Below are 27667 nucleotides of genomic sequence, written 5' to 3' on the forward strand. Positions count from 1 at the left end.
GATGTCTGTGTTCTAGGGGGAGGACCAGGGGGCCACCCTGCCCTGTGCTTGATCACCCAGGGGCTCCGGAATGGCCCAGGTGACTCCCCAGGTGCATTCCGAATGTGGACGAGTACTGAACGGCACTCAACTGGGGACGCCCTGGGGAGGCCGTTAGATGCCAGAAGGGTGGTAGATCCCAGGTGAGCATGCCTTAATAGGTTTAAAACTTACTTCGGCTCGCATGGCTTGGACATGCCCATTTTGGGCGGGGTCCAGATCACGTCGCCTCGTGAGGACCAGGTAGATCTTGCGAGGCGTAATGGCTGCTCGGAAGCCCAAGGGAGGCTTCTCCCAGCACCTACCGGTCGGGACTCACTCCCGTTTGGGCACGGCGCACCGGTAGATCACGCCCGAGATGTTTTGGTAGTCACTGTGTTGCCACTAATAGCTTAAACAGTAATATTTTCACATGGCTCTGGCATCACTACTATCACCCATGATAGCAAATAATACTGACAATAACAGTTCTTATAACGAAGATGATGACATCAGAACCAGCAACATTCTGATTTTCTGCAAAGAAATGTTCCTGTGATTCGCTACAGAGACTGTCTTGATCCAGCAGCTACCTCCCAGACTGCCTAAAAAATGTGAAATTCCCACGGAATAGAATTTGAACTATTGGATCACTACTTACATTCCTTCATTTGTTCACAATCTGTTATAATGCGCAACCGAGGCTGTCACACTTCAGAGTTGAATGCATAAAACAGCATTATCAATGTGCAATCGTTAATAGAAGTAATGAGTTAATTTCTATTGCTATCTGACCCTGATTATCATCATGGGATCACAATGAGTGTTCCATATGATGTATCAAAGAATGTATGTTTTATATTTTACACCTCAAATGGCAACATTTAGAGGCGTTTCTGATTTCAGTAGTAGTGATTAAAGATAAAATCCATGTAATATAGCTTCTACGTTTGACACATCCTAACCCAGGAGAGAAGTGACCCGGTGAGGCTGTGCCAAAGGACAAGTGAAGCGAATCTAGTCACAAGAAATAACAGGGTCATAAGACATTGCTAATGAAGTCATAGCAACTAGTGTAGAGAGCCAATCAGACAAAGCGACAATCTGTAATTGAGGATTATAATTAGCAGAAAAAATAACATGCCTTAGCTGGATTCTAGGGGAGCTGGTAATGAAATGAATGATTGGAAATTACAAAAACAGATTCCGTAAGATTAGTGCAAACATCGGAACAAGAAATCTAATTAACAAAAGGCAAATGTGTCCATAATCCGAAATAAAAATGCAAAATGATTGAGCAGTGCAAAGATATTTTGTAGCATGGCAGCCTGATGTTATGTATATGTACAGAGATTATGCTTGTTTCCTGAGCAGATCAAAAGTGATTCAACTGAATAATACTAAATAGAAATTGTTGGTATGTGCATGCTGGGGAGTAAAAGAGCTCTTTTTCTAAAGATCTCAGCATGAGAGATCACACAAGGGCTTTTCAGAAGCTTCAGGAAAGCAGCGTATGAAACTTAGCCCGTTGTATTTCAGCACATTTGGTATATAGCTTCGATTTGAAAAAGTCAAATACATTGGGATTTATTTTTAAGTAAGAACATTTTGAGAACCAAAGTACCCTATCTGAAATTATTACCCCTTTTCCCTTCGTGAATTTTTTACATTCCGATATTGAGAGCCTTGAAGCTCTCACAATGTGTAATTTGGCCACATCTGCCCCAAGTTACCTGCTTTGCCCTTAAGTAGACACATTGAGTAGAAGTGACCAGCGAGCTCTAATAATTAGTGCTTGGGAAGGTAACACGCCTTCTTTTCTTTTTGCATTTCCATGCTCATTATTATTAAACTGACAAACAATAAATTAAACGTAAATAATGAAACATTTTCACATAAAAAATAGGTTGCTCAAGACTTTTTTCCCCTAATGAAACATTCAACCCAGAGCCTGTTATCTGCCGTACATTATTCATTTTACAGGACTGTCAAATACTTTGAGACTAAGAGCTGGAAATATACTAACAATATTTCTGTAATCATTTTGGTTAGTCCTCAATGCTGTAGCTGTTTAAATGAAGCATTAAGACAATGCTGAAAGTTTTGAAGAGTAGTGATAATGACTATTTTCATGGGAATTGCAAAATAAAGGAAAACAACTACTTCATATGGAAGTCCTGTGACAGCAATATCTTTCTTGAAGGCATGTATCTATCTTCACAATATTTTGTTAAGTTAAAACATCCATACTTTAATAGTATAACATTTAATTCAGGCATCTAATTGTGCAGTGAACATATCATTTGATAGCAGGTATATTATGCCCACTCAAGAATTACTTGTTCCTAACAATTGCGAAGTAGAAATATTGACAAAAAACAAATCTACACACATACACCTATATTCAATTTGGTTGTCCATATTTATGTCAAAGTTGATACAAAAATAAATTGTCAACAGCTTCCTTTTCCTCTTGATGGAGAAACTGAATTTCAGCTGGTTTGTGGCAGTATTTCCTCAGGGGTGTATGTGTGCGCGTGTTTTTGTGTGTGTGATGTATCAGATGCCGATAGGTTTATTCACATGTTGCCAGCCATTTTGAAATACTGCCATGTCATGTGTCACAGGGAACATGGGTATGGGCAACTAAGGAGCGTTAATCTGTCAACATACTGGGGTGAGAAGGCTCCAGCCCCTGCCCAGTGTTATGTTAAAAAATCCTAAATTCCAGAAAGGACCCTCCGACCACTTGGGTGAGCTAGTCTATGGTAATATTTATCATGGATTTATATTTAATGGAGCGTCTGAGGGATATGTTTTTTAAAATCATATGCAACAGATCTGCCATCTCCTCACATTATATTTCTCTGTGGTGTGGACAACGAGTTAATCGACTTGGCTACAGATCCAGTTTCAGATCCAGTTTTCCTGGCCACGCAGGAAAGGCTGGTGAGAGCCTGAAAGGTTAATGCCATTTTTCTCTCCATAGGTTCTGTTTGACCTGTTCAATATTTCCAGTACTTTCTGTTGTGATATAAGAAGGGTTGTTTCTTCCCACCAGTGAAAGCATCTTCCCCGAGTTATTCCTCAGAATTTCAGTCAGTTATATTAGCTTCCAGTAATTTCTCAGCAGTATTTACTATCTCTGAATAGCGATGATGAATGCAGTGTGATACACTGTGTTGGATACACTGAAATCCCAATAAACCACCAATGTACTCTCTTTCTTTGCTCTGTTATGCATAATCAGTGAAAGTTCTGCATGAGCTGAAGAAAATGTAACTTTAGTGCATCATGCTGACTAAGGGCCACCCAGTTGCAAATCAATGGATAAATGACCATAAACACAGAAAGACTCAAATTCAATTTTTTAGGCTATATTGATTACAACCATCAGACAACATGTAAATTTTGACTGTAAGCTAGTTTTTTTTGTCTGTAACTAATCCCACTGTATATCTAACGCACAGTTCTGCGTTAGCTGGTTTGTAATCAAGTGTCTTTAGAACTGTACAGCATTAACGCTAAATTTATTTATTTGTTTTCATAATCTATTGTCAACCTATATTTAGCTATTCAATAAATTAACCCATTTAAGACTAACTTTTGTAATAAGCGTGTTTTATTATTAATGGGAATAAAGTGACTATTTTTAATGGCCAGTGTTACACATATTCCTACACATATAGGACTTATTTTATTGCTCTAGTTGTTAACATATTCAGAATAAAAATCGACAACAGTGCCAAACACTGGAGTCAAATGTTGCATTCAGAATGCTCATGCTGTACAATCATTGAATAAATTAAATTATTATGAGCAAAGTAAGACCATGCAGTTTAGTCACTTCCTTTTTTATATGGTGATACCTAAGCTTTAACATCAGGGTAAATGGCAAACCATACCCTTAAAATCTGAGTGTAAAAGATGAGAACCAAAGTAAGTTTTTAGTCCTGGCCTTATCTACAGGGGATTTCATCGCACTGAAGTGCTAATTTGACAATTATGACTTCAACCAGCTTTGTTTAGTCTTGTAAAGCATGTATAATCTTACTGCCAGTTAGGAGTATAACAAATATCAATTCATTCAAAAATATTCAATGTATCTTGCCCTATAGTTGTAATCCCAAAATTAATACACCAATTAGACTGTTGCGTAAAACTAATAATTTCCCGGTCGTCTCTTCCTATTTACATAGAAACATACATAGAAAATAGAAGCAGGGGGCATGCCATTCAGCCCTTCAAGCTTGCTCTGCCATTCATTATGGTCATGGCTGGTCATCAAGTTCAATACCCTGATCCCGCCTTTCCCCCCTTATCCCTTGATCACCTTAGGCCCAAGACCTATATTTAATTCCTTCTTGAAATTACATAACGTTTTCGCCTCAACTACTTTTTGTGGTAGTGAATTCCACAGATTAACCAGCTTCTGGGTGAAGAAAGTTCTCCTCACCTCAGTCCTAAATGTTTTACCCCTGATCCTCAAACTATAACCCTTAGTTCTGGACTCCCCCACCATTGGGAATATTCTTTCTGGATGTACCCGATCTAAGCCTGTTAGAATTTTATCCTCCTCACTCTTCTAAACTTCAATGAATATAATCCAAACCAACTTAGTCTCTCCTCATATGACAGTCCCACCATCCCAGGAATCGCTGCACTTTCTCCAGAGCAACAACATCCTTCCTCAGATAAAGACACCAAATCTTCACACAATATTCCAGGTGTGGCCTCCCCAATGCCCGATATAATTGTACTAAAACACCCCTATTCCTGTACTCAAATCCTCGCACTATGAAGACCAACATACCATTTGTCTTCTTTACTGCCTGCTGTACCTGCGCACTTACTTTCTGCGACTGGTGCACGAGGACACCAAGGTCTCGCTGAGTATCCACCTCTCTCAATTTACACTCATTCAAATAACAATCTGCCTTGCTATTTTTGCTACCAAAGTGGATAACCTCACATTTATCCACGTTATACTGCACCTGCCATGCACATGCTTATTCACTCAGCCTGTCCAAATCCTGCTGAAGCATGTCTGCATCCTCCTCACAGCTCACCCTCTCACCCAACTTTGTATCATTTGCAAATTAATAAATACTACATTTAGTTCCCTTGTCCAAATCATTAATATATAATGTGAACAGTTGGGATCCTAGCACAGATCGCTGGGGTACCCCACTAGTCAATGCCTGTCAATCGGAAAAAGACCCAACTTTTTGTTTCTTGTCTGCTAACCAGCTTTCTATTCATCTCAAGACACTATCCGCAATCCCATGTGCTTCAACTTTACATAGCAATCTGCTATGTTCTAGCCAATAGCCTTTGTGTTCATCAGTTTAAATCTCCGAGATTATGACTATCTTTTCATTCTATAGATCATAAACAATGTCACTATGGGCATCACACAGAACACCGTGTCAGTTTCTGATCCGGAATTGTTTGTAGCAGCAAAAAATGTGAGCTCGCAACCCAAGAGATTACATTTTTAGACATTAGAGTGTTATTGATGCACAATCAATTACTCGTGAGACAAGGAGAGTCATACTAATCGGCTTTAATCAGCTAGAACTGTACCCAGCAGCTTCGATACAGAAAGTGAAGGCTGCTGGGATGACATTGGTTCTTATACCCCACCTCTCAGGGCGGAGCTATGTGCATTAGCCAATGGTAGACTCCTAGGTCTAGCCAATGGGCATCCACCTCTCAGGTACTGCAATACCTGGTATTACCACAGTTATCTTAATTACTCTGCACAGGAAAGTTGCTCTATAGGATTTCATTGGACTTATGAGCAGAAGATTGGCCAATCCAGGTTAAAATACAAGAATATTAGTTTTATGCTTCTTTAGCGGCCTATAAGAAGCAATGTTATCACCGGCTCCAAAAGCAGCAACTTCAGCTGACCAGTGGAGTTTTACTGCTTAGTTCACTGACATTGTCAGTTTGGAATTATGAAAGATTGAGCTATAGATCGAGGATCGTCAGCAGTGAAGAATTTTCGGTAATTATGTGTAATCAAACTTCCAACTTAGAAAATCAGAAGCAAAGGTTAAACCATAGTTTAAGTTTTTAAAATCGCATCCATCAACTGTGCATACAATTTTCATTCAAATTATATTTCAATATTAATTTATTGGTTATTTCTGTCCTTAGATGTCACGTTGCATTGAAACCAACAGGACATTTAGATTTTTGATTTCTCACTAGCAACTAATAGTTTCAGACTAGAGATATGAGCATCGTTGACAAAATACTTTGGGCAGGATTCTAACTGCGCAGGGGAGGTGGGTTCGGCTGAGGGGATGGGGATTAATCCCTGGTAAGTGGCATTGTCGGATCATGATCCTGCCAATTTCCAATTTTCACACAGAGTGGGTGGAGGGGGTGGGGGGTGCATAGGTGAGTGGGAATCCCCTCTACAGCTGTCAGGTGAGTCATTACAATAAACAAACAGGCAATTAACTTTGAATTTAACCCAGCATCTTGACTTTAACCGCCACCACATGGATTTCCCAAGCTGTCAACGACTCCTCAGGCTTGGCCAGGCAAGAGCACAGTGGCAAGTGCTTGTTCAATAAAACTGGCAATACAAGAAGGCTTCAAACAGTGAAATTGAATAGCTGCAGCCATGCCTAGGTGAGAGGTGGCTGGGGCTCGCAGCACTTCCTCCAAGAGTATGCTTTTCTTCCTTGACAAGTGAATTCCAACTTCTTGGAAGCCAGCTCATCTGTCTTGGACTTCACTCATCCTGACCTACATCTCCTGCTGTTAACCTTCACTGCACCATAGGAGCATTTTATGCAGCTCTAGCTTGGACCTCTTCTCCAGTGCCTTCCATTGGTAAATATTTCTCAAAAATATTTCTATTCTAAATAGAGATCACCGATGTCGACAGTGCTTTGAGTGTAGTCTAACCATGGTTCTCAACAACTTAAACAAGAGGAGCGGCTTCATCAACATCAATAGCAGCAGAAGCAGCAGAACCAACGCCACTACCAAGAGCAATGGCATTTTTCTCAGCCATAGGCTGTTTCACATGACAGGGCATGGACACTGAGATCCAGCTCAAAGAGTTGAGACTTCCACCACAGGGCCTACAGGCCCTGATCAGCTGTCTTCACATGTCAGAGCATCAGTCACTCAGGAGGTTCAGGCTCTAATTGCAGGTTACTGCTAGCATCCACAGCCACCCAAAAGACCTGCTTCTCAGTAGACCAGGAGACACACATTGCCAGTTGGAGTCCCTATTTGGAGGCCCGCTCTGATTCGCTGCCTTTCCATATAGTTCTGTGCTCTCGTCTGCAAGGAGAGAAAGCAGAGAGTTGTGAATGTGGGAAATGTATTAAAATAAATAACCTTTATTGTCACAAGTCAGCTTACATTAACACTGCAATGAAGTTACTGTAAAAAGCCCGGAGTCGCCACATTCCGGAGCCTGTTCGGGTACATAGAACATACAGTACAGAAGGAGGCCATTTGGCCCATCGAGTCTGCACCGACCCACTTAAGCCCTCACTTCCACCCTATTCCCATAACCCAATAACCCCTCCTAAACTTTTTGGAAACTAAGGGCAATTTAGCATGTCCAATCCACCTAACCTGCACATCTTTGGACTGTGGGAGGAAACCGGAGCACCCGGAGGAAACCCACGCAGAAACGAGGAGAACGTGCAGACTCCGCACAAGCCGGGAATCGAACCTGGGACCCTGGTGCTGTGAAGCCACAGTGCTAACCAATGTGCTACCGTGCTGCCCGATTACACAGGCACAGGTACACAGATAGAGATTTCAGAATTCACAACTGGTACGGGAATTGAACCCGCGTCTGCTGGCCTTGTTCTGCATCACAAACCAGCTGTCTAGCCCACTGAGCTAAACCAGCCCACTGTTGTACACACTGCCCGGGTATCAGGTGCAGACGTGTATGATACGCACCTCATAAATAAATAAAATAAAATAAAAGTATTATATGGAGGAGGGAAGGACAAAATTTGTGGTCAGTGACTATGAGGCATGGATGTGAGATGGTACACAGATGAGAATGAATGTGTGTCTTGGTAGTAATTCATATGGGGATGTGAGTGGGTGCCTTGAGAGAAAGACAGAGGAATGTAGCTGCCAGTGTGTTGGTCTGAGGAGCGCTGTGCAAGAGAATACTTGGAAATTGCATTTACCTTCCCCACCCTCCTGAGGTTCTTGAACTCTTAGTGCAAGTTTCCAGATTCAAAGGGCAATATCCCTGCTATTACTTCCATTCATGCCTGCTTGACTCCTTTTCCTCTTGTCTTTGGCAAATATCCCCTCATTTTAGTCCCTCAGATTCCACAAGGGAACTTCCAGGTAAGAGTGACAGACCTGAGGGGTGGCCTCCCCATGCCTCCTTTCCATTTCTGTTATTGCTGAAGCCATGGGCCTCAATGTACACTTCAGCCATTCTGATCCCTGGCGAGATTGATCCCTAAAACTAGAAATCCTTCCTTTAACAGATGTGTTGCATCATCTGGTACCTTCTCCCTTAATGACTGGGAAACTTGAAAGTGTGACACCAATGCCATGGCTGAATTAAAATGCCTGGTAAAGTCCTATTCAATGACAAATACACTCCTGATCCACTGCTCTCCTCCCTCCTGCGTACGAGTCCATTCAGTTGATATTCTGCCCGTCGTGTGGAACAGATTTCAGGAATTTGGAGCAGCCCAATGAAATAGGAAGATGAGGGGACTAGCGCCTGTTTTGGGGGAACTTGGTCTGCCCTGAACACTGGGCCGGGACTGCCCCACTTCACATGGTGTAGAAAACGGTCACTGACAAAGGTAAATTTAAGTATAATTTTAAGATATTCACATGGACCCAAGAGAAGCTGAGTGCTCCTCCCAACTCCACAGAACTCCTGTTGGAAAGCTGCCAACGCTCTCTCAATCCCGACCAACAGTTACCTTTTTGCTGCAATCGGCCCCACCTCCCCACTCCCAACAATTACTTGAGCATCTCTCCTGGAGGGGCTAGCAGCATGACATGTATGTGTTGCAATGAGCAAGGTCCATTTTGAAGTATGGCAGAGACTGGGAACTTGCCTAAATGATCGAAATGAGGCCCAATTTTGGACCGGCCTTAGGTTTCCCAATTGGTGCATGTGTCACCCGTGCAAAAATGTGCCCAAACGAATTTCTACAGCATTCTAGTAACTAGAGTGATTAGAAAATAAAAAACACAGATGATGAGAAGGCTGAGTTTGCAAAAATAAATGCTGCACATTTTAGGTAAGTTGACATTCTTACCCAGTTTGAATCCTTTTCCATTTAACATAAAACGTATCCTGCCCTTTTGCCCATTTGCTGAATATTGGTTATAGAGGTGGAAAATGTTGGCAAGACAACCTAGCAACAGACTGCTGTGCACAGATAAGATTTGCCATTAACAAGTCTTATTTGCACACAGTTTGAGCATGGCTTTCCGCCCAAGAAAAGGATAAAAAAATGGCACAGCAAAGTGCACAAAAGTGACCACCCAGATTGATTCCTGCTGGCTTCCATCCATTTCTCAAACTGCACTAATTAGATTGAGGGGAGATAAAAATTCAAACTGGTGTGCAGAAAATAACTGCGCTGGGGGCAAAAGCCATTATCCCACATGCAAGTAGTGCTCACACACCGGGGGTTGGGGGAGGGAGGGGGTTGGAGTTGGGGTGCCACGAGCAGTTCTGCAACACTCCCTGCTTGTATATTTTACTCTTGTCATCTCTTGACTGCAAACACAGCAAATCCATTCTCAGTGTGCATCTTTAAGCACTCCAAACCTTTGTGTCTTTTTATAGATCTTGCCAAGATGCATATGTTTATGCTATCATTTCTTCTCCTGATCTTAAAAGAAGGATTTGTTTCAAGTAAAAGTAGGTTGCATTCACACTATCAGTCTTCCAGGGCAACAAGCCATGCACAGATAATAACAGTATAAACAGCTTGATGTTGCTATTTTTGAAGTCCCGTTATTATTCACTGACGAGCAGAGATTGTGTAGCCTGATGCACTTAAATGGCAACTGCTCGAAACAGGTAGCGTCTCCTTAATTAACCAATATTAGAAAGCCAGCACTAAAAATAGTAATTTAACATCACATCCTCAAAAGTGAGGTTTGAAAGCGTCAGAATGGAGAAAGGCTCAGAGGAAATAACAAAGACAGATTGTGTAGCATTTAAAAATTTGTATAAGGAGGCAATTTCTGCCTGAAGATGGGAATACTATCCATGTTTCTTATCAGACTAATCACCTTGCGTTCCACATACATTTGCTATTTAGATTTATTGAGCATGCCACACCTAGCAACAACTGTCCTCACACACACACACACACACAGTGTTCAGTGGAACATCAGTGTAACGGCACAGGGTAAAAAAAAACAAGTAGGTGCTGCACACTGGAGAGAGGGCGCTGATTACAGACCACTAATTTGTTATGCACTTCAGCAAATCAGCAGTGATTCATATGACAAATAAGGAGGAAAAATTAACAGCTGTCATGGTGTGATGTGTTAATTTCCTGACAGTCTCAGCGCTGAAGCCAATTACTGATTTAAGGGCAGTAGAGAAAGCCCTGCTCGAGCTTCTAATTAGGCGCTTTCAGGACTAAAATGATAAAAGTGAAATAAGAGAAAAGAGTCAGGTAATCTGCACTCAATGAAACACACACACACACACATATGTATATATATATATATATATATGGAATATATATAGCAGGCCAAGGTGAAGTGTATTCCACTGCATTATATAGATAGTTATGCTGCTTCAGTTCTGACCTAGTGCAGTAGTGCTTCATGTAGTAATTCTTGGATACATCAAGCCCCAGGGTTTACATTGCCCTCTTATCCAATAGCCCAACCTACCAGATGTAATCTAATAATAATACCTTTGTTTAATAGTGTCAACACCCATTCATCATGGTGCTTCAGAACAGGCAAACTAGGGACTTTGGTAGCCACACTGCTTACTGGGCATAACTATTTCAGAAATAGCTGCTAAACATTGGGATGAAAGTGGGCATCTGGATGTTAGTCTCTATTATCAAGCCAGTGAGAAAAAAAACATGTACCACAAAGTCTTTGTGATCTTCCTGTTTTTTTTTAGAAGAATCCCTATAACCTGTTCCATTAAAGTCCTGATGGATTAAACGCTGGCACAGCTTTGTACATCTGCTAAACAGAGAAGAGTGTGTCCTGTCCTGTCCGAATCCCTCCTTGCTGACAATGAATAAAAGCAGGACAAAAATAAATTCATTCTGGAGGCATGTTTTCTGAATGAACTAGATCCAGAAGTTGCACTAACTGTCATTTTCCTTATCTATTTACTTTATATACCACCCCTCGCTTCCTAAACTACTTCAGGAAGAATCCATAGTTAACCTAGATTGCCCGACACCCACTCATTTCATGTGACCAGGTGACTACAAAACATGAGCAAATGCACAGATTAATTTCATTCTTTAACCTTCCTAATGCATCTCCTAGCATAGAGTCGCAGACAGCAGATCATCATATGATTTATTGTAGTGACCGCTGCCTGCATCTCTCAGTCTAATGACACATACACTAAAGTCATTGATTTGTATGAATAGCCTCCGCTCTTCATTTATCACAATTTAATGTAAGAGTTTGCAATGCAGAAAAATTTCACAAGGGAAGCTTGGACCCACAGGACCGACTGCTGTGGTATTCCTGAGGTTACAAGTCATTTGCTGCTGTTTTTAAATGATGTTACCACACAAATTTTCAACAGTCACACGCTGATTATAAGGGAACATTCACATCGTCACCGACAAAACATTAGGCTCCGTTTTTTTTCAGTATCCGCAATAATGTTCAGCGACTACTCTCGGTGCATCGTCTCAATTAATGCTGTACCTTTAGGGCCTTTTTTTTCTGAGCCGTTCTAACTTGGTTGTCCATTCTGTCATCAGCACCTAATCAACTAATGATGGCTGAAAATGAGAGAGGCCAATCCCAATAAATCCGAAAGATAGTAATTTCTCTCTTTTAATGCCCTTCTCCTTCGTTCTTCTTCCAGCACATTGCAGTAAATTAATGTCAGACTAGTTATTAGAATAGTGGTGCCACTGCAAGTATTCAAGCTTGATGTTCAAATATTTCATCTCAGCATTTATTTGTCCATAAAATAAAGCAAGATTTATTGCACCAGTCTCCCGTTTGAAGATCACCAGGACAGAAAAAGTGAAAAGTCCCGACTATAAAGATGTTACCTGATAAATGTAAACATGAATACCCATAAAGTGAGATGTCTCTTATGGATTTTACCTCCCTTTTCCTTCTTACTGGAAAATTTTCAGGAGGAAGAGATCACTGTGATAATTAGAGTCAGGTTTCTTAGGAATGCCTAAAAGCTATAATTTGCTGTATTACAATAATTGTCTTTTAGTAGTATTATGATAATTATTTTTCATATAGAAATCAGCAACAAAATTACACGACAGTCTATTTAACACCGAGTGTTACTGGTATCAACATTTCTCAGGAACAGGTCTGTGCTAGTTTTGAAAATGTGCACATTGTACGACACAGGACAGGTCCTTGCGATGCTGATAAAGGTAGAACTTTCATGTATACCATGCCTTTCATGAGCTAAAATATCCCAAGGAGTTTTACCGCCAACGAACTGTGCCGGGAACCGTTGCAACCAATTCATATGCAGAAAGTTCCTACAAACACCAATGAGAAAAATATGATATAATCTGATAGGTCATAAGTGGTGCGATTTAATGCAAAAAAAAATAGAATCCTCTTTTTGGCGCATATAGCAGGGTGTTTCTCGGCACCTGCAGCACTGAGAACGACCCCGTTATCAAATAAGACTGTCTTTTTTAACCTCAGTGAGAAATGCCCCATCATAGCTGCACTTATCTCACTTCCAGCACTGACGAGCTCAGGGGAAGAGATCAGGCGTCATTTTATAATTCTGCCCCGTTCTCTCGGCCCCCCCTTGGGCTCCCCACCGCGGCCTTCGGACACCCCCAATGCCTCAAATTACCTCTTAAGGGGTCCTCGAGCACCCCATCACCTCACCTCTTAAGGTGCCCAACGAGGGTGAGATCCAGATCGCGATGTCTCGCAATCTCGTGTTACATCTCGCAAAGTATTCCAAGCATCGCAAATCTCACGAGAGGCCTCTCGCGAGATTTAATGGCCCTGTCACGTGACCAAGCCAGCCATGAAGAGGCCATTGGATCGTGCCCAAGGAGATTTTTATTTGAATAATGCCACAGGTGTCTGCTACATCCATCAGAGAGGAAAGGGGGGACCTCAGTTTTACTTCTCATCCAGACTCACAGTCTCTCGGTACTGAAACATCGGGCGGGATTCTCCACTCCCGCGCCGGTTGGGAGAATCGCCTGGGTCGCCGAATTTTCCCGCGACGCCGGTCCGACGCCCTCCCGCGATTCCCCCAAGCGGCGAGATCGGCCCCGTCGAGTTCCGCGCGGTGCAGGCCGGAGACTCGCCCGAGACACCCAGAATTGCGATTCTCCGGCAGCCCCACTATTCTCAGGCCCGGATAGGCCGAGCGGCCAGTCCAAAACGGTGGGTTCCCCCCGGCGGCGTCCACTGGTCGCAGCCGTTTGGAACAGCGCGGAAACGCTGGGGGGGGGCGACCTGCGGGGGGGGGGGGGGGGGGGAATCCCGCACCGGGGGGGGTTAAAATGGGGTCTGGCCCGCGATCGGTGCCCACCGATCGTCGGGCCGTCCTCTCTAAAGGAGGACCTCCTTTCTTCCGCAGCCCCGCAAGATCCGTCTGACATCTACTTGCGGGGCGGACACGGAGAGGACGGCAACCATGCATGCGCGGGTGACGCCGGTTATGCGGCGCCGGCCGCGTCATGTATGCGGTGCCGCCTTTACATGGCGACAAGGCCTGGCGCGTGTAGATGACGCGGCCCCGATCCTAGCCCATTATCGGGCCCTGAATTTGTCGGGGTAGGGGCCGTTTCACGCCGTCGTGAACCTCGACGGCGTGGGCACTTCGGCGCGGGAGTGGAGAATCCCGCCCCAGATGCTTCCATGACATTGTTACTCATTCGTCTTAGTTGGGGCAGCACAGTGGCACAAGTGATAGCACTGTGGCTTCACAGCGTTAGGGTCCCAGGTTCGATTCCGGCTTGGGTCACAGTCTGTGCGGAGTCTGCACGTTCTCCCCGTGTCTGCGTGGGTTTCCTCCGGGTGCTCCGGTTTCTTCCCACAGTCCAAAGATGTGCAGGTTAGGTGGATAGGCCATGATAAATTGCCCTTAGTGACCAAAAAAAAATGTTAGGAGGGGTTATTGGGTTACGGGGATAGGGAGGAAGTGAGGGCTTAAGTGGGTCGGTGCAGACTCGATGGGCCGAATGGCATCCTTCTGCACTGTATGTTCTATGTCTGTGCTATGTAAAGGTCACAGAGGAACAAGTGCTTTTGAAGTATTGAAGTAACCTTGGTGGTTGCTGGAATGTATCCTTGATAAAACTGATCATGTTTAGATCAAAAATCTAAGTAATTTTAGTGAATTTAATGCTGGGTCAAAGTGAGGAAATTTCTTTCTGGGGAAAGGATCGCATTCTGATTTTTGGCATCAACTATTTGCAATGATCAGTCTGGTTAAGTATAGCATTGTTATATGCAGTGTAAAAAACCCTCGACCCTACATCAACAATGGATTTTAGTCTCAGCTTTGGTGTGACATTTTTCATTTCCCACATCCTGTGGATTTCTTGAGCTGGTCAGCCAAGTTATGAAGTTCAAATCTTTCTGCATGCCCCCAACAGCTAGAACTAGATCGGGATTTGTTTCATAGGATCCTCACAGCCAACATTTATTTTCATTCATTTGCAATGACTCCAACTGTGCATAATGTTGTGCATTTATTTGTAATGTAAATAGCTTCAAAAGTACTTCTAATAACACATGTTCAAAAATAATGTAAGTAGTCAAAATAAACAACTATAACACATCACATTCTGTGACATTTATAAAAAACATAGCTTCACAAAACCAAATGTATGATCAATGGAGTTTGTGTCTAAATACTTAACACATTTCGGATGCATTCTTACTTATGCTATTTAATGCAGGTGCTAAGTTAGCATCAGTGTACCGTGATCCCTGGCCCCCAACTCCAGGCTAAAAAGTCAGTGGTGAGACTGTCCATGATCCAAACAGCTATCCCACAGCAATTTGATGCAATGGGCTGTGCTAATTGCTTTACAGCATGACTTCCAGTCCGAGCTGAGGAGGAAGTTGTATCTTAAAAAGCTGCTGGTCAAATGAATCTGGTCAAACGCCAAGCAGGAATGGTGACAACTGGTGGGACTACAGTCGGTCCCTGACGATGTGGGGAGGGCTATAAGCCAGATTGGCAGGCCCCAGCGAGGCAGATTGGAGACCTGGTATGGAGAGGCCGGAGGGAGAGGGGAGTATGACCTATTGGTGGTTGTGGAGTGGGTGGGGGGCAGGGGATTGTTCCTTATGAGCCTTGGAGAACCACAAAGGGTCTCTTTTCAGCTAAATCTGCTGGGCTTCCTGTCTGGTGTGAGCTTCCTCCTGTCGATAGGATTGGTTGAGGCGCATGAGTGGATATTAATTGGCCACTTAGGGGCCTCAGTAGACCTAAGGACAGGTGAGCCATTCGACAACTCTCTCCAATCTCTATAAAATTTCAGGCATGTCAGACACATAGGCTGCAGGAATGTCACCTGCTGGATTTATGAGCCCCCTCCTTCAAACCTGCCAATAGGGAAGCGTAAAAACCGGACCGAGGAATTTGTGAAATAGAACTTCTTTCAGAAATCAGTAGCATCAAAATGAAAGAGTCCAAAAGGAGGCCATGCATTCGTTTACACATTCCATCCATACTTACCCTGTTCTACTTGACATATTAGCAAGGCTGAATTATGTGTATACTCGTGAAACAACCATCTAATTTTTAATTCCAGTAAAAACCTGGTCAAATATTTCTAATTGAAAGTATTTGAAATTAGAACTTATTGGATATGGAACTGCAATCGTGTTTCTTTTTATTTTTTTCTCCAATTCATTCCTCGCCAAACTAAAATCACTCCCTATGCTGCTATTGAAATGATTAGTAGGAAGTAGCACGGGCGAACTCACACTTTGCTTTTCATTTTGTTTCAATAAACACCTTTCCTATGCTTGGCAGCTTCCATTCACTGTCTGTCTGAGACGTCCAATTCATCACATGGAGACTCAATTCCAGCCTCGGGTGACTGACTGTGTGGAGTTTACACTTTCTCCCCGTGTCTGCGTGGGTTTCCTCCGGGTGCTCCGGTTTCCTCCCACAGTCCAAAGATGTGCAGGTTAGGTGGATTGGCCAAGCTAAATTGCCCTTAGTGTCCAATAAGGTTATGTGGGGTTTCTGAGTTACAGGGATGGAGGTGGGGGCTCAAGCGCACTTTCCAAGGGCCGGTGTAGACTCGATGGGTCGAATGGCCTATTTCTGCACTGTAAACTCTATGCTTTATAACATTTTGCACATTTAAAATGGTGTACATCATTCAGATTCTATATACAGGAGAAAGGGGGTTTAACAAAGTGGCAGTCGGTCTGGAGACCTTTGTGTTCTTCAGGACCTCCATAGTCTTCCCACAGGCTTGGCTACCTTTGAGAGAGTCACGTTGTCAGTGTCAAGTAATAGTTCAGAAGGCACCGCCTCAACTGTATGAGAACTGCCCTCACCAGCTTCCAATGGTACAGTTGGCTGGAACAATTCAGCTTGAGAACGGGGACTGTGGGGGCTGCCCGCTCAGAGAACTGAACTGGTCTGATTATGCTTATTTCTTCCAATCTATTAAACTCAACTTCAACTTTCTGATTCAGAGCATAGGGAACTAGTCTAGCTCTTAAAAACGTGGGTGTCGAATCCGGATTGACATAAATTTTGGCTTTAACACCTTTAATCCAGCCTAGGTCGCTGTGAAAAATGTCCTCATACCTTTGCAGGATGTCTTGAAGGATGCTGTTGGAAATTTAAAAAATTTCCAGCCAATTGAGTCTGATTTGCTGTAACCAGTCTCTTGCCATTAGGCTGGGCCTGTGCCCTTCTATAACAGCCAGGGGTAGATATGTCTCTTGCTCTTTGTATGCCACTGGCCCCAAGGATTTTCAATGTTTCCCTCGTGTAAGTGGCAAGCTTGGCTGTAGTCCTGCTCAAATTTAAAGTTTGAGTTCCATCATGGATATACTTGAAGGTCTGTTCCCCCACAATGGTCATTGAGGTTGCGGTGTCGATTTCCATTTACAAAGGTTTGCCGTCCACCTTTAGGATAATTTCAATTGGGACAACCTTGTTCAACTGGACTGCATTCGAATGGTACATTGTGTGCTCCTCTTCAGAACTCCTCTTCACAATGTTCAGTGGCACTGCCTTTATTTTGTTTTGCATTGGCACGCTTTGCCTTGTGTGGCAACGCTTTTGAATACGACCCTTATGATTATATTGGGAAATCACAAACTCTCGACAACCGCAGGTCTTTTGGGAATGGTGCCCCCCCCCCCCCCCCCCCCACACACACAATGACAGCAGTATAACTTTGTCTTAGGTTGGCATCTTGTTCTTTTCCCAGTCCTGTGATTCCAGTCCAGTCCCGCGGACCATGCTTGGTTCCCCGCTATGCCTGTTGATCCCGCTGTGCACCTCGTGGCCATACCACCACATACTTGATTGACTCCCCTTTCGGCTATGCTTTGGAGCTCAGTGGTGTCTTTTTCAGTGCACTCTGTCACCTGAGCTATATCAATCGCCTTTTCCAACGTATGGTAGTTTCAGCCAGGAGTTTCTTTTGGATGTTGAAATTATGGATTCCACAAACCAACCGGTTGCATAGTATATCACTAAGCACGGTCCTGAACTCACAGTGCTCAGCGAGCTGACGATGAAAACTAAGATGGACTCTTCACAGTCCCTAACCGCGGAATTGAACTTACAATGTTGGAGGATAATCGAGGGTCTTGGGTTAATGAGTTCTTTGACCAACTTGACGGTCTAATCAAATGTTTTCCAACCGGATGCCTCCAGGGCCACGAGGTTCCTAATTATATTGTAAGTTTAGGGGCCGCGATCTCTTAGAAGTATCATCTTCTGCTGGTCTTTTGAGGTGAAGAAAAAGCAGAGCTGTTTACTGTACTGTACTGGCTCCAATCTTCAGCCCCTTGCCTAAGAAGGCAAATGGAATGTTAGCGTTCATGTCAAGAGAGCTAGAATACAAGACAAGGGATGTACTTCTGAGGCTGTATAAGGCTCTGGTCAGACCCCATTTGGAGTATTGTGAGCAGTTTTGGGCCCCGTATCTAAAGATTGATGTGCTGGCCTTGGAAAGGGTCCAGAGGACGGTCACAAAAATGATCCCTAGAATGAAGAACTTGTCGTACGAGGAACGGTTGGGGACTCTGGGTCTGTACTCGTAGGAGTTTAGAAGGATGCGGGGGGGGATCTGATTGAAACTTACAAGATACTGCGAGGACTGGATAGAGTGGACGTGGAGAGGATGTGAAAAACTAGAACCAGAGGACACCATCTCAGACTAAAGGGATGATCCTTGAAAACAGGGATGAGGAGGAATTTAAGACAGAGATAGATAGGTTCTTGATTAATAAGGGGATCAGGGGCTATGGGGAGAAGGCAGGAGAATGGGGATGAGAAAATATCAGCCATGATTGAATGGCAGAGCAGACTCGATGGGCCGAGTGGCCTAATTCTGCTCCTATGTCCCATGGTCTTATGGTCAAATGGGTCTAGTTCACCGATGATAGGCATGTCCACTCACGTTTTGATGGTTCCTAGCTCTCATTGGTCGTTCTTTCTTTTTCCAATTGTTCCTTCCTTCCCCCCTCGAATCACGAAATACTGCAGGCTGCAATCAAACCTTTTACCTCATCGCCAGTGTGGTGGCTCAAGAGGCTTCCAGTAATAATAACGGAGTTTATTAACGAAAGGCAAAGGCTGGTAATTATACAGGCACAGAGGGCAATAGGAAGGGTCTTGTCTCTTTGGCTCCGGTGTCCACACTGCCCAGACCACTGCTCTCAGGGCCCTGCACTAAACTCGGTATTGGCGGGAGTTCATGCACCCCCCTGCGATTGGCCTTGAGCCAGTCACATGGTCTGCCAGGCCCGTGCTACCACATCTCTGGAGTTGGGCTTCAACCAATGACTTTCCAACACAAAAGCAATAAGGCTATGTGCCATGGCTGGCAATGTATCATATTTCTCCAAATGTGGTCTGAATACAGATTAGTGTCTCCTCCCTATTAATAAAAGTACGTGCAAGGCAGCTTGTGTTCTGTGGTAAGGGAATGATACCCCTGAAAATACGGCAAGCAGTTGTCTTTCGTAATATCTCTATTTAAATGGATGCAAGGTAAATGAGGAAGTGTGTACAGATATGGCCTAATCTCTTGGTTGGCTTTGGCATATTAATAAAGAAAAAAGAACTGCGATATAAACTTGATCTGATTAGGACAGGAATCCATCAATAAAGTAGGGTCACTTAACTGTGACAATGGAAGATTACTAACAATTGGTAAAACAAGAATGGTAGCCTCTCCTATGTGAACCGCATGCTCAAATTCCTTCAATACAATGAGGTGAAAATATCTACAGAGGTTGCATGTACATTCTCAATTCACTGGGGTACTTTTAAATATTTATTTCATAATCCTCAAAGGCTGTCAGCAATATTATCGTCAATGCTTGAAAAGAGGGAAGGAAGCAAATGCATTTATGAAACTAGCATTTTAACAATCTTGTAGGCAAGTATGAGTCTGATTTAACAAAATTTGAAATAAACAGTTTGAGGCAGTGAATGAGAAGTTAAGGAAACCAACTGACTATTCACTCCTTTGGTCGCACCTTTTGACCAAACTTTTGGTCATCTGACTTCATGGGCGAGATCTAAGGGAAAAGTTTCCACGTGTCATTTGTGGCGGGTTTGCTGCGAGCTTCCCGTCGGCTCTGCCGGCGAGTTCCCCACCGCTGTCTAACCACACTTAGTCACTTTTTTGGGCCTTTGGGAGTTTCTCACCGGTTTAGCCCACACTTAGGATTATTTTCAGCACTGGGAAACTGGACTTGCTGGCAGACTGGCTCCTCAGAGATCGGGCTGCCATTTTGAAAGGGTACCCTGATCTCTAAGTGAGCATGTGGATCCCCTACACCCCCCATGGGCAATGTCAGCCCCCACCCATATGGGCATAACTCCACATACCCACAAGTGATGACACCCCGCAATGGGGTCCCCGGGCACCCACATCTTCAGGTCCCCCCACACCCCTTACATGCCGCCCTTCCAGGTCCCCTACCCTTCAAACCCTCCAAATCTCCCAGAAGACCCTTCTTATCTACCCTGCACCCCCCACCTTTCACAGCTCCCTCCAACCTTCTTTCATGGACATGCCCCCCCCCCCAGGCCCTGACAGGCCCTTTGCAGTACCACCTTGGCTCCCAGGTATCCTTGAACTAACACACTGGCACCCTGAAAGTGTTCCTGCCAGCTTTGCAGTGCCACCCAGGCACCTTGGCAGTGTCAGGGTGGCAGCGCCAAGGTGCCAACCTGGCAGTGCCAAGGCTCCCGTGTTCCTGGTGGAGAGCCAGGGAGCCACCCTTCACTGTACCTGACCATCCAGGGGCCTCTGGTGGCCTGGGATACCCCCCGGGTGCCATTACGCCTGATCCACGTTTGTGTGGACCAGTACTGAATGGCACCCAACTGGGCTCTCCCTGGGGATTCTGGTAGATCCCAGGAGGCCAGTAGATCCCAAGTGAGCTTACTTAAATAGGTTCAAAACCTAATTAAGCAAGTGCGGCTTGGTCACACCCATTGTGAGCAGGATCCTGGCGGAATTCTCCGTGAATCGGCGCGATGGTCCGAAACCAGCGGCAAAAACGGCACGAATCACTCTGGCGTCAGGCCCCCAGAACGTCGTGAATTCTCCAGCCCCGAATGGGCTAGTAGCAGCGAGATGCCATTCGCGATGGCGTCATGGACGCACGCGGCGCCACTGCACAAAAGATGCCCCCCCCTGGAGATTTGGCAAAATGGCCACACGCCGCGCAGTGCCAAGTGAGACCCCGTTGCCTGCCCTCTTTCCTCCTTCCCCCATCCCCCCTTCCCCATAGCCCCCTTCCCCCATCCCCCCTTCCCCATAGCCTCCTTCCCCCATATCCCCCTTCCCCATATCCACCCTTCCCTCATATCCCCACTTCCCCATATCCCCCCATACCTCACATCGCCCATAACCCCCTTCCCCCATATTCCCCACATCCCCCCATAACCCCCCTTCCCCCATATACCCCAAATCCCACTGGGTCACACGGAGTGTTGACTGCCCTGGAGAGGGCGTCAGCAATGATGAGGTCTTTGCCTGGGGTGTATACCAGCTGGAAGTCGTATCGCTGGAGCTTGAGAAGAATACGCTGGAAGCGAGGCGTCATGTCGTTCAAGTCTTTCTGTATTATATTGACCAGCGGGCGATGGTCGGTCTCGACGGTGAATTGAGGAAGTCCGTACATATAATCGTGAAACTTAACCACACCGGTCAGAAGGCCCAGGCACTCCTTTCCTATCTGCACGTAGCGCTGCTCCATGGGGGTCATTGCACGTGACGCTTTTGCAACGGGGGCCAATGATGAGGCGTCATCACGTTGAAGGAGCACTGCCCCAATGCCGGATTGACTGGCACCAGTCGAAATTTTGGTCTCCTTTGCTGGATCAAAGAAAGCTTAGACCGGGGCCGTGGTCAGTTTTGCTTTGAGTTTTCTCCATTCGCGCTCATGGGCAGGGAGCCAGTGGAAGTCTGTCGTCTTCCTGACCAGGTTCCTGAGAGCCGTGGTATGAGAGGCGAGGTTAGGGATGAATTTCCCTAAAAGATTGACCATTCCCAGAAATCGGAGGACCGCTTTCTTGTCCTCTGGTGTTTTCATAGCTGTGATGGCAGCCACCTTGTCCGCATCCGGCTGCACACCCAATTGGGAGATGTGGTCCCCGAGGAACTTGAGTTCTGTCTGACCAAAAGAGCATTTGGCACTGTTGAGACGGAGGCCATGCTCATTTATACGTCTGAATACGCGCTGGAGGCGACTGACATGCTCCTGCGGGGTGGTGGACCAAATGATTATGTCATCGACATAGACGCGAACACCTTCAATATCTTCCATCATTTGTTCCATAATCCTATGGAACACTTCTGATGCAGAGATGATCCCTAACGGCATCCTGTTGTAACAATGGGCGAGATTCTCTGACCCCCCGCCGGGTCGGAGAATCGCCGGGGGCTGGCGTGAATCCCGCCTCCGCCGGTTGCCGAATTCTCTGGATTCGGCAGGGGCGGGAATCGCGCCACGCCGGTTGGCGGCCCACCCCCCGCGATTCTCCGGCCCAGATGGGCCAAAGTCCCGCTACTAGAATGCCTGTCCCGCCAGCGTGGATTAAACCACCTCTCTTACCGGCGGGACAAGGCGGCGCGGGCGGGCTCCGGGGTCCTGGGAGGGGCGCGGGGCAATCTGGCCCCAGGGGGTGCCCCCACGGTGGCCTGGCCCGCGACCGGGGACCACCGATCCGCGGGCGGGCCTGTGCTGTGGGGGCACTCTTTTCCTTCCGCCTTCGCCACGGTCTCCACCATGGCAGAGGCAGAAGAGACTCCCTCCACAGCGCATGCACGGGGATGCCGTGAGCGTCGCTGACGCTCCCGCGGATGCGCCGCCTGGCAATGTCATTTCCGCGCCAGCTGGCGGGGCGGAAATCAGTCCGGCGCGGGCCTCACCCCTCAAGGTGAGGGCTCGGCCGCTCAAGGGGCGGAGGATTCCGCATCTTTGGGGCGGCGCGATGCCGGACTGATTTGTGCCGTTTTTGGCGCCGGTAGGCAGACATCGCGCCGATATCGGAGAATTTCGCCCAATATCTTCCAAAGGGGGTGTTAAATGTGCAGAGTTTCCTGCTGGATTTATCGAGCTGGATTTGCCAGAATCCTTTTGAGGCGTCGAGTTTGGTAAAGAGCTTGGCGCGAGCCATTTCACATGTGAGCTCTTTGCGCTTGGGAATTGGATAGTGCTCTCTCATAATATTGCGATTTAGATCCTTGGGATCAATGCAAATTCTCAATTCGGCGGAAGGCTTTTTTACACATACCATGGAACTGACCCAGTCGGTCGGTTCCATGACTTTGGAAATCACTTCTTGGTTCTGGAGGTCCTGCAGCTGCTGCTTGAGGCGGTGCTTATGGGGTGCTGAGACCCTGCGAGATGCATGCAGGGACGGTCCGGGTGGAGGGTGGTACTGTGGCCATGGGTCAGACATTGTCCAACGATGTAGAGCCCAGAGCTCATCCTCCATGGCCTGCAATAGACACGCTTCCACCGGCGACCGTGTGAGCCCGGCCCGTTGTGCCGCAGGTGGATGTGCAATGGAGGGGTGGTGTGCATGCGGGTGGGGTGTGAGTGGTTGGTGTTGGGTGGGCGGGGTGAGGGTGGTTGGTGTTGGATGGGTGGGGTGAGGGTGGTTTGTGTTGGGTGGGTGGGGTGAGGGTGGTAGGCTGGTGCTGTGGTGTGCAGTCTGTGCCCATACTCGGTGATTCCCACGTCCCCCTAGTCCGTGAACCGGGCGGCTATTAGTCTGTCCCGTGCCCGCTGGCCCAGCCGGTAACGGTGGGCAGCCTCCCGTCATGTCCACCCCGTCTGTCCTGACCATTGCCCACATCCTCCTCATCTGGGGAGGTCTGCGCCTCATCTTGCTGCTCCTCCCCTTCCCCCTCCTCTGCCTGCGGCACATCGCCCCTCTGCTGGGCTGTGTTGTGCAGGACGCAGCAGACCACAACGATGCGGCCGACCCTATCTCACGGGTACTGGAGGGTCCCTCCAGAGCGGTCCAGGTACCTGAAGCACATCTTTAGCAGCCCAAAGCATCTCTTTATCACACCACAGGTCGCTGCATGGGCATCGTTGTAGCCGTTCTCCGCGTCAGCCTGTGACCTCCGCATAGGCATCATCAGCCACGACCGCAATGGGTAACCCCTGGCACCCAGCAACCAGTCCCTCAGCCGAATATGGTGGGGATGAAAGATTGCGTCAATACGAATGAGTCATGTACACTGCCTGGGTACCGGGCGCAGACGTGCAGGATCATCATGCGGTGGTCGCAGACTACCTGAATGTTCATGGAATAGGTCCCCTTCCTATTCGTGAACACGGCCCTGTTATCCGCAAGCGGCCACACGGCGATGTGCATCCCATCGATCGCCCCCTGGACCATGGGCATCCTGGCCATGGCAGCGAAGCCCGCTGCCCGGGCATCCTGGCTGGCCTGGTGCACAGGGAACTGGATGTAGTGGTCCGCAATGGCATACAGGGCGTCTGTCACTGCACGGATGCACCGGTGCACCGATGCCTGCGAGATGCCGGACAGGTCCCCACTCGGTGCCTGGAATGATCCCGTGGCATAGAAGTTCAGGGCCACCGTAACATTGACGGCCACGGGGAGAGGGTGTCCTCCCCCAGTGCCACACGGTGCCAGGTGTGCCAGCAGGTGGCAGATGTGTGCCACAGTTTCCCGGCTCATCCAGAGTCTCCTCCTGCATGCCCGGTCCGTGAGGTCCTGGTACGACGAGCGGGGCCTGTATACATGGGGCCTCATCGGGCGTCTCTGTCGCCGTGGCACCACCACCACCTCCTCCTCCTCCTCGCCCTGTCGTGAGGGCGGCCCTCCAGCCTGGGCGGCTGCCACCTGCCTCCCTGCGGCACGCTCCTCTGCGGCAGCTTCCGCCACCTCCCTGGCACGCTCCTGCTCCGGCTCCCCCAGGGCAACATGTAGAAGTGCAGCTCCTGCCAGGCGGCCAACATCGCTGGGTGATGACCAAACATAACGGCCTGCAGGGGGTGGGGTGGGGGACCGACGACATGTCACCATTGCCCATACACACCCCCCCCACCCCTGCAGCCAGGTCCCATGGGCTGCATGGTCGCGACTGTTGCCAGCTGGCACATGTCCAGGCAGACAACGCCCCTTACCTCCCCGGCATGCACCCTCCTAAATTGCCCCCCCTCTCCTTCCCGCCACGCACCCTCCCCAACCCCCCCCCTCCTCCCCGGCACGCACCATCCCCAATCCCCCCCCTCTCCTCCCCAGCAAGCACGGCCCCAACCATCACGCACTCTCTCCATCACGCACCCTCTCCATCACGCACCCTCTCCATAACGCAGCCTCTCCATCACGCACTCTCTCCATCACGTACCCTTTCCATCACGCACCCTCTCCATCACGCACCCCCTCGATCACGCACCCTCTCCATCACGCACCCCCTCGATCACGCACCCTCTCCATCACGCACCCTCTCCAACCCCCCTCCCCTCCCCATCCCCTCCCCCCTGCTCCTCCCTCCCACCCCCCTCCCACTCCCTGCCCCCCCAGCCCCTCCCTCCCCCTCCAGCCCCACCCTGCCCAGTCCCTCCCCAGCCCCTCCCATCCCCCCCCAGCCGCTTTAGCCCCTCCCCCCCAGACCCTCCCCCAGCCCCTTTCCCCAGCCCCTCCCTCCCCCAGCTCCCCCAGCCCATCCGCCCTGCCCCTCTACCCCCAGCCCCTCCCCGCCCAGCACGCACACCCCAATGGCTCCTGCGACCCCCCCCACCACCTGCGGCAGTGCCGTCACTTCTCCGGCTGCTGCCCTGCGCTGACCCTTTCCTCCGCGCTGGCCGGCGTCAACCACCACGACTGGTTGACGCCGTTAAATAGGTGATTTGATTTACGCCGGCGTGACCCGTGGTCACGGCGGCCGGACTTCTGCCCAACCGGCCCGGAGAATTGGGGCGGCCCCGGGCCCGTTTTGTCGCGCCGGTCCTCGACATTCTCCGAGGCGTGCAGTGCGATTCACGACAACGGGATTTTTTTGGGGCCGGAGAATATTGCGGGGCGGCCGGGCGGGATTTACGCAGCCCCCCGGCAGGTCGGAGAATCCCGCCCATCGCGCATCCCAAGGTCTGGGTTGATCTTTCGAGGCGTACTGGATACCGTGACGCCTGCAAGAGGCTGCATCCAACATCTACCGGCTGCGCTACACTCCCAGGCCAGTGTGACGAGCGGTAGATCCCGCCCCATATCTCCTGATGTGACTCTGTGTCAAATTTTCTTCTCTTAACCACCCTTGGATTATTAGGTCACAGATGCTTTATAAATGCAAGTTGTTATTTCTGTTGATTGAATGTTCAGTTCAATGCTCTCCGGAATCTTTGCAATGTGACATGTTTTACTTTCAACTAATAATGATAGTTCTAGCAGGTACACAATTGAAAACCCAGTGCCACCTTAATTCATTCATGAGGCAAGATCAATTTGGCTGGAGACGAAGTTGAATTCAAACTGAGGCTTTATTAGTATCTGAAGTGTGGCCTCCTACAGCAGCTGACGAAATGGCTGCGAGCGGGAGGCCACGCATATTTATAACCCGGCTCCTGGGTGGTGCTAGCATGCAGGGGCCCAGGTGAACCTGTAGTGCAGGTTCTACCGTACAACCCTTAATATAGGAACACGGTGGTTTACCACATTCACCCCCTGTTAAAATTGAGTCCGGCGGGGGTGGTGGATAACTATATACAATTCGCAATCTTTTATATTTGCAGAACAGTGGGAAAAAAATGTCTCTGGTCATCCGGTGGGCCGGTCAGAGGTTCAGCTGGTCCGGCGCCTTGATCGTCCTCTGGGATCGACGAAGTGGAGCCGGCGATGTTGGTGCTGTCGTGGTCGAAGTTGACTCCAGGAGCGTGCTGAAATCCTCTTCATCAACAGGGGTGGGCAGGGGGAGGACGAACAGCCCTAGGGGGGGTGATGGGGGTGGCGGGGGAGGGGAGGGTGGCACCGGGGGTGACGGGGGTGGTGTGGGGGCGGTACCTGCTGGTGCCAGGTCCCTGAGGGAGATGGTATCCTGGTGGCCGTGGGGGAACGCCACGTAGGCGTACAGTGGGTTTGTGTGGAGCAGGTGCAACCTTTCCACCAACGGGTCCGCCTTGTGGAGCCGCACATGTTTACGGAGAAGCACGGTTTCCGGAGCTGCGAGCCAAGTAGGGAGTGATACCCCGGATGTGGATTTCCAGGGGAAGGCAAAAAGACGTTCATGTGGTGTACTGTTAGTAGCAGTACAAAGTAATGAGCGAATGGAATGTAGTGCATCAGGGAGGACCTCTTGCCAGCGGGAGGCCGGGAGACTTCTGGACCATAGGGCCAGCTGGACGACTCTCCTTACCGTTCCATTCTCCCTTTCTACCTGTCCGTTTCCCCGGAAGTTGTAGCTCGTCGTTCTGCTGGAGGCGATACCCCTGCTGAGCAGGAACTGGCATAGCTCATCACTCATGAATGAGGATCCCCTGTGGATGTAGGCGGGGAAGCCGAACAGAGTGAAGATAGAATTAAGGGCTATAATGACGGTGGCAGACGTCATGTCGGGGCATGGGATGGCGAAGGGAAAACGGGAGTATTCATCGATCACATGGAGGAAATACGTGTGTCGGTCGGAGGAGGGGAGGGGGTCTTTGAAATCCACGCTGAGGCGTTCAAAGGGGCGGAAGCCTTCACCAGGTGCGCGCGGTCCGGCCGGTAGAAGTGCGGTTT

The sequence above is a fragment of the Scyliorhinus torazame genome, chromosome 10 (assembly GCF_047496885.1).
Source record: "Scyliorhinus torazame isolate Kashiwa2021f chromosome 10, sScyTor2.1, whole genome shotgun sequence".
Lineage (NCBI taxonomy): Eukaryota > Metazoa > Chordata > Chondrichthyes > Carcharhiniformes > Scyliorhinidae > Scyliorhinus > Scyliorhinus torazame.